This window comes from Chiloscyllium plagiosum, unplaced genomic scaffold, assembly GCF_004010195.1.
Source record: "Chiloscyllium plagiosum isolate BGI_BamShark_2017 unplaced genomic scaffold, ASM401019v2 scaf_10722, whole genome shotgun sequence".
In the NCBI taxonomy this organism is placed as follows: domain Eukaryota; kingdom Metazoa; phylum Chordata; class Chondrichthyes; order Orectolobiformes; family Hemiscylliidae; genus Chiloscyllium; species Chiloscyllium plagiosum.
The window spans coordinates 2,976-11,201 of NW_025209528.1; the positions used below are offsets into that span (position 1 = coordinate 2,976).

The following is an 8,226-nucleotide window of genomic DNA, read 5'->3' on the forward strand; positions in this document are numbered from 1 at the left end:
CAGCAATATATTTCCAAGTCAGGATAGTGAGTGGCATAGGGCAGATTTGTAGGTGATGCTGTTGTCGTGTATCTGCTGCCCTTATCCTTCTGGGTTGCTGGTTCGGAAGCTGCTGTCTGAGGATAGATGTCTCAGGATCTTTGGTGAAAATCTGCAGTGCATCTTGTAGATGGTACATGCTGCTGCTACTGAGCATTGGTGATGAAGGAAGTGGATGCTTATGGATGAGGTACCAATCAAACAGGCTGCTTTGTCCTGGATGGTGTTGAGTTTCTTGAGTGTTGTTGGAGCTGCACCTGTCCAGGGCAAGTGGGGACTTGTGCCTTGTAGATGGTGGACAGATGTGGGGAGTCAGGAGGTGTTACTTGCTACAGGATTCCTGGCCTCTGACCTGCTTTTGTAGCTGCAGTCTTTATAGGGTGAGTTCAGTTCCATTTTGAAATGATGACTCCATTAATGGTAGCAGTTCTGATCATATTCTGGCAAGCCAAATTCAGGAGTTCAGATCTCACCAAAAGTAAAATGTGAAAGTGTATTCAACAAATCTGATCATTTATCCATGAAAAATAATCCTGAAATCTTTGACCCAGTTTGAAGGATGTAAGTGAGTGGGCGGGATGTATCCAACTGCAAAATCTACTTGGTATATTCATTCATGCCCTCATTTGGAGTATTTTTTTGGAAGATTTGTTTCTGATTATTGTGTAATTTGACAGGTCCATTTTTGATCATTTGAAAAGTCTGATGAGGTGTACTCCCAACCCCAGTTTGTGTCCCCTATGTTGTCCATTTTCTGTTTCTATTTGGATCCCAAAACAAAGTTATTAAAACTCGGACTAGGATTGGATTGCCTGAGTTGCAGCAGCTGTTTACAGTTTGATTGTGAGAGATTCTGCTCTTCCTTGTTCTTGTTTCTGTGATTGGAATCCAGGCAGGAATTGACCATTATGCATTGTACTCCATCTTCTGTTCTTATATTCAAAATATTTTTGGAAACTTTTCTGAATATGATTAACTTAATAAAAGTTTTGTTATTTCTTTCTCTTTAGTTCACAGAAGCAAAATGTTATTACAATAAGCTTGTTAACATTCGAAAGGAAATGATAACACTGCACGAAAAGACAACCAAACTAAAGGTGAGTGCTAACACTCCCACTCCCTGGGGGTAGTAACTCAGACACTCCAGGGAGTCATTTCCAACTCACTAAGTAACTCTTAGTTTTCTGCTCATTAAATAACATCTGTCACAACAAGCATTGAAAGTGGATTTTGAGAAATGGCTCAACCTGGGTCAAATCTTTTTAAAAATTCATTCAAGGGATGCGACGTTATTGGCTAGGCTAGCGTTTGTTGCCCATCCCTATGTGTCCAAAGGACAGTTGAGTCACCCACATTGCTGTGGGTCTGGAGTCACGTGTAGGCCAGACCAGATTATGATGGCAGATTTCCTTCCCTGAAGTCATTAGTAAACCAGATGGGGTTTTCCTGACAATTGGCAATGGCTTTATGGTCAACATTACACTCTGATTTCCAATTTATTATTGAAATCAAATTCCACAACTGTCAGTGTAGGATTCAAAACGAGGTACCCAGAAGATTACCTGAGTCTCTGGATTAATTGTCTAGTGGTATTAGCATAGACTATCACTTCCCCTTTTCTCAGATTCTTGAATCTTCACCTACGGGCTTCTGTTTTTTTCCCAAGTGATGCCAATTTCTTCATGAAGCTTTTCTGCCAGCATTGTGCTGTTTGCTGTTGACCATTTGTGACCTCCTTTAAATGCCTGGCAATTTCAGTCTGTGTTTGTGTGTGTGATACTCTTGGGCTGACTGCAAGGCACCTTTACTTTGGGATTGCTGCTTATGGACATTCTGAATGGTCTTTGATCATCTTGATCATGAGTTTACTCATCCATCTGATTTTGGGCATCTTACCAACATGAAGGGAGCGAGACTTTCAGTTCACAGGCTACACCGCAATGATGGGGCAGATATATGGGCCTGCGAAATTTGGATCAAACATGCTAGTGCTGTGGCTTTCCATCTTAAAGTACAGATTTCTTTTCCGAGCTGTTCACTTGGTCTAAGTAGATTGCATTACATTATATTGGAGCTTCTGGTCACTTGGGACTGAGCACTCAGTTTACTTATTTAGGAGAAGTTCTTGGGCTGTAACTCAAGATTTTGAGACTTTTTGGGCCTCAGCTTTTCACTAAAAGGGCATTAATGTTACTGGCTCTTGTTTTTTTTTGTGTGAGGCATTTTTGTGAAATTTGTGGATTTTTCACGTTCTCTCTGTCTGAATGAATTTCCTCCAGTCGTGCCGGTTTCTTCCTACAGTCTGAAGATGTGCAGGTTAAGGTGGATTGGCCATGGGAAATTGCCCGTAGTGCCCAGGAATGTGCAGACTGGGTGGGTTATCTATGGGAAATGCAGGGCTAAGGGATAAGATCGGGGTAGGTCTGGGTGGGATGCTCTATGGAGGGTTGGTGTGGACTCGTTGGGCCAAATGGCCTACTTCTACACTGCAGGGATTCTTGAAAATGAATTTGAGTGACTGATTGAAGGCTTTCACAGAGGAAGAAATGTAAAGCAAAGATGTGAAGGAGAAGCTCAGGGAATGATAGAAACTAAATGTTAGTTTAGATTTTTCAGCAATTTACTTAAACAGAGTGGGAAATTCAGTGTGTTACTGAGGGAGTGCAGCACAGTCAAAGGGTTATTGTTTAAGGGAATGCTACACTGTCATAGTCAGCACTGAGGGATCATTGTACTATCGGACAGTCAGCACTGAGGGAATGACATGCTGTTTGAGGGTCAGCGCTGAGGGAGTGCTGCACTGTTGGAGGATCAGTGCTGAAGAAGAGTCCCACTGGTGGAGGGACAGTGCTGAGTGAGTGACATGCTGCTTGAGGGTCAGTGCTGAGGGAACACAGCACTATCACAATAACAGTTTTGTGGGAGTCCTGCACTGTAGGAGGGTCAGTAGTGAATGAGCTGTTGTGTGGTGAGAAGAGTAACTCTGAAGACACTTTGAGCATCTATACTAATGATCTCTTTTATTCAAGGAGCCAAAGGACAGAGTGATGTATCTGCTGTGACTCCCAGACAATGGTTACAACATATTTTACAATATGAAAGTACGATAGGTTACAGTCTTCATATAATCCACCATTTACAAGATTTGTAAAATATAATTGATGCAGTATCCTTTTGTTAATTAGAGTTCATCCACTCCCTGTGCTTACCCAGACATGTTTGTGATATATTACTCCTTTTCATTGTGTCTCTTCCCTTCCCCTCACCCTGGTTTCTGATGTCTGTACAATAAGTTGGACACACCTTCTGGGTGGATAATTGTGGTGTTTTTACATTGACATGTCTGCATGTCTCTTTCTTTCACATTACGCCTATGTGTGCACCTCTCTCCCAAGTTTACTTGATGACACATGGGGAGACTTGATTCTTTCTAATCTCCACATCCTCCTATATTTCTTTGACCCTGTTTCTTTTTCCACATTTGTGATTGGTGCTCACTTCAAGTGGGACTGGGGATATCCTCTTTGACTGTGTATCTCTCCAGGTATGGGTGCTGTACTGCTATTTCTAATTGTCCTGCTTTTCTGATCTGTAATAGGCCATCATGTTACTCCATTGACTTGTGTTTGTTGACTGGATTTGAAGTAGAAGATGGACTGTGTGTAATGGGTGTAATCACAGTAAGGTGGGGTCCACACTACCATCTGTGAAGCATTGTCCATCTGCCAAATTCCCCTTTGGTAGCTGGCCATGGAGATGTTCTGCACTCACTTTCCAAATTGTGGTCTCACAGTTTTCTGTACCTGGTACAATAGTTGCATCCAGGTGGGCGATTGCTGCATCACTCTATTGAGAGTGGTTTGGCTTCTCCCTCTTCTGACTGCTTTTGTTATACAACAGACTGTACTGTCGCTTCCCTTGTGCAGCTAATCTCCGATAACTTAGTCATGAACCCAGTTTGGCACTTCCTGTTGGGCTGTCTGCTGCAAGTTATGGAGCCCGTCATCAAGAAACCAAGCTCCATAGACTATACATAGGCATTGTCACCTCCTCCACCATCTGATACATCCCAGTAAAATTAAACATCTGATTAACTAATTGTTTGCCTGTTGCTCCAGGAGCTGTACTGCAATTGTACCATATACTGGTTCAGTCAACCTATTGAGGTTCGGGAATAATAGTCAACCTACCGGTCCCTTCACTAGCTCAGGATATTCAAGTTGTGGAGTTGGTATTAGGGGTGGAACATGTTTTTGAGTTGGGGTCATGGTCTTTCCTGCCGCTGTTGGTAGCAGAGAGCAGTGGGAGGGCCTTATGTAACATGCACCTTTCACCATCATCCCAGCACCTCAGAGTGGTCTCTTAGGTTCTAATACCATTTCACCACATCACCCATCATCTGTTGTCTTTGTCTAAGGAAGTGTTTGTCCTCCTGTGGGTTGACATGACATACTGAGCTGAGGATGGTGTCATCATTGAGGTTATCCCTGTCTGTGGCTGGTCCTCCTTTTGCCATTTCTGTCTGCCACCCTATACTTGCTTGAGGTGAAATAATTGATGGATTGGGCATCTCGTTTTGATTGCTGTACACTCCTGACGAGTAACTGTGTCCTTGAGATTAGGTTTAGGATTAAGGTCCTTCTAACTTCTTCTCAGAGTCCCTGGACTATGATCTGTTTCAGTTGGTGTAAATTATCTGATAGACCTGCAGACCTTCTCAAAACTCCACTGCACTAGTGCAAACCCTGTTGCTGTTCCCACCCGAAGATTTGTTTATCTTGGTCTTGTTGTGGATACAGCACTTTGACCCTACCTGCTCTTTTCTAAAGTACAGCGGAAACTACCTGGCAGAGATTCTGTGTTCTAAGCTGTATTTGGAAGTACCATATTCCTTTTGGTATTTCATTCCCCAAAAGTCTTCCAGTTCTCCAACACCTTATATCATAGTTGTTGGTTTTGGATGTAGGTTTGCTCGCTGAGCTGCATGGTTCATTTCCAGATGTTTCCTTATCCTTCTAGGTAACATCTTCAGTGGGCCTCAGGTGAAGCAATGAAACGTCCTGTTTTCTATTTATATGTTTGGGTTGATGATGCCATTTCCATTGGTGAACTCACTTCCTGTTCCTTTTCTCAGGGGGTTGTAGATGGGGTCTAACTCGGTGTGTTTGTTGGTAGTGTTCTGCTTGGAATGCCATGCTTCTAGGAATTCTCGTGCGTGTCTTTGTTTGGCTTGTCCTAGGATGGATGTGTTGTCCCAGTCGAAGTCGTGTCCTTCCTCATCTGTATGTGAGGATACTAGTGAGAGAGGGTCATGTCTTTTGTGGCTAGTTGATGTTCATGTATCCTGGTGGCTAGTTTTCTGCCAGTTTGTCCAATGTAGTGTTTGTTACAGTCCTTGCACAGTAATTTGTAAATGACATTAGATTTGCTTGTTGCCTGTATCGGGTCTTTCAAGTTCATTTGTTGCTGTTTTAATGTGTTGGTGGGTTCTACAGGAAAACAACACATACGGACCAAATACTGAACTACAGAAGCACCCACAAACAAAGCTGCATCAGAACATTATTCCAACGAGTCACCACACACTGCAGCACAGGGGAACTACGCAGAGCAGAGAAAAATCACTTATCCAGTGTATTCAAAAAGAATGGGTACCCAATGAACACAGTCCACAGATTTCTCAGCAACAAACCCAAACAAACAGACAAAACACGTCCAGAAACTCTAGCCACTCTCCCTGACATCAAAGCCATCTCAGAAATGACTGCCAGACTACTCAGACCCCTTGGCATCATTGTAGCCCACAAACCCACCAACACACTAAAACAGCAGCTAATGAACTTGAAAGATCCTATACAGACAATGAACAAAACTAATGTTATTTACAAAATACCGTGCAAGGACTGTAACAAACACTACATTGGACAAACAGGCAGAAAACTAGCCATCAGGATACATGAACACCAACTAGCCACAAAAGACATGACCCTCTCTCACTAGTATCCTCACATATGGATGAGGAAGGACACGACTTCGCCTGAGACAACACATCCATCCTAGGATAAGCCAAACAAAGTCATGCACGAGAATTCCTAGAAGGGTGGCATTCCAACTTGAACTCTATCAACAAACACACTGAGTTAGACCCCATCTACCACCCCTGAGAAAAGGAACAGGAAGTGACTTCACCACAGGAAATAGCATCACCAACCCAAAGAAACTCAAACTTATAAATAGAAAGCAGAAATTTTCAGCATTGCTTCACCTGAGGCCCACTGAAGATGTTACCTAGTAGGGTAACAAAGTGATGGAAATGAACTTTGCAGCTCAGCGAGCAAACCTACATCCAAAACCTCAACCTGAGCTACAAATCTTATCAAAATTGTTGTTGGTGTCTATAATTACACACCCCATTGTAGGTTGCTCACAACAACTAGTTTACGTCCAATTTAAAAATTGCATTCCATTTTGGTTTGTCACTCCTGACGGGTTTGGGAGCTGATTGTGTGTATGTTCCATATTTACAAGGTGTTTCACTCCAAACACATCCAATGAATCAGGTGATCAGCTCTGGGATTCGAATGTTCATCTTTGCCACAACCTACAATGAGGTATGAGCATAGGACGTTAGTCCTCTCAACCTCCTTTAGATTTCTGTAGCTGGCTCCAGCGCATCCAACATCCATTCTCTTGGAACTCTATAAATGTCTTTTGGTACTCAGGCCAAATAGCTTATTTTAACATCTTTAAGAACTTCAGATAATCCCTATTTGTACATGATTTCCCTGAGATCCAGACACTTCTGCTTATCTCCATTCAATATAGTCCATCACATTTTTAAAAAAAAAATGTTATAGCTCACAAATTCCTTTCCACTGGCTCTAGGGTGACTCCAATGCTATGGGAGCGCCACACTGTCAGAGGGTCAGTGCTGAGGGAGTTTTGTGCTTCACATTGTTTATTTCTTTTAAAAATTGGACCTAAGTACCTCAAAGCTCAAGTTCTGCCCCTGTCCAGAAACTTTTGTTTATGCCTTAGGTTCTGCTGAAACCCTGTAGGAAATGTATAGCCTGATGTTTATCCCTTCTTTTGAAATCAGTCAACTCAATCTCACCTCCAATGTTTTATGGTTTTTCCCTCTTTTGTAACTTCATTGTGAAACCTTTAAAATATTCTTTGGTCTTTCTGATCTTTTGTAGAGACGAGCTTTAAAGCTTCAGCAACAGAGACGGAAAGATGAGTTTGAGCAGGAACAACGGAGAGAAAAGGAACTTGAGCGGGAAAGACAACTCATTGCTAAGCCAGCAAAGCTCTCTTAGTCCAATCATTGTCACAAGGCTTCACCTGGAGCACACAACAGGAAGCTCGCTACTTATATTGTCTTGTTCTTCTTCTACTGGCTTGGAAATTATGACAAATAAATATTTTGTTTATATCTGTATTGTGATTAATTCAAAATACAGATTGTAAAATTTGAATTCTGTTTCTGAAGCCTGGAGGTTTACAATAAGATATAATTGCATCTCCTAACTAACCTTTTAATATAATTTTGTTCTAACCTGCCTTCCTGTCCTGTGACATGAAATTGCGTTTTCAGATTATTTGAGCATTAGTAAAGTCCTGTCACATGACATGAGAAATGCATTGCTGCAGGCTATATATTTTCTTAAAAAGTGTGACCCCTGAAATTACTGTTATTGACAGATGACTCTGACTGGAAATCTTCCCGCACTTTCTAAGCGGATGTGAGGCTACAGTTCTTGAAGGAACTGGACTTGGAAGCTTGGGCAAATCTGCTGTTTTTGTGTGGACTGAAAGTTGCAATTTTGTGGATGAACTTATTTGCAATTTCTCAGGATATCAGTGTGGTCTTTCAGGAACTGCTGTGCAAGCTGAGTGTGTTTAAAATAAAAAAAAATGATTTAGCAATGTGTTGAAGTGTTTTTCCTTGAAGGTTTTTCTCCTTTGTTAACATCAGTTGTATCTGGATTATTTGCTGAGATTCAGTTAGATTCAGCACACTGGTAGATTTTTGGTTTAGGATTCAGTGAAATAGTATGAGCTGTGGGTGGGTGAGGGCTGTATGAGCAACTAATTAAAGAGATTGTTTCATATTGAGGTATGTACTCTGTCAGAACTTCCTTGCAAACTAATAAAATTGCAACTGATCACTCCATTGCTGTGTCT

At 41.8% G+C, this 8,226-nt stretch overlaps 1 long non-coding RNA gene across 1 annotated transcript; it reads left to right on the forward strand.

The window, feature by feature from the left end:
• The first annotated feature begins 625 nt into the window (after positions 1-625).
• LOC122546799 lies at positions 626-7,964 on the forward strand. The gene is made up of 2 exons (XR_006310807.1): positions 626-1,136; positions 7,239-7,964. It is a non-coding gene; the product is annotated as an uncharacterized LOC122546799 (long non-coding RNA).
• Positions 7,965-8,226: the final 262 nt, after the last annotated feature.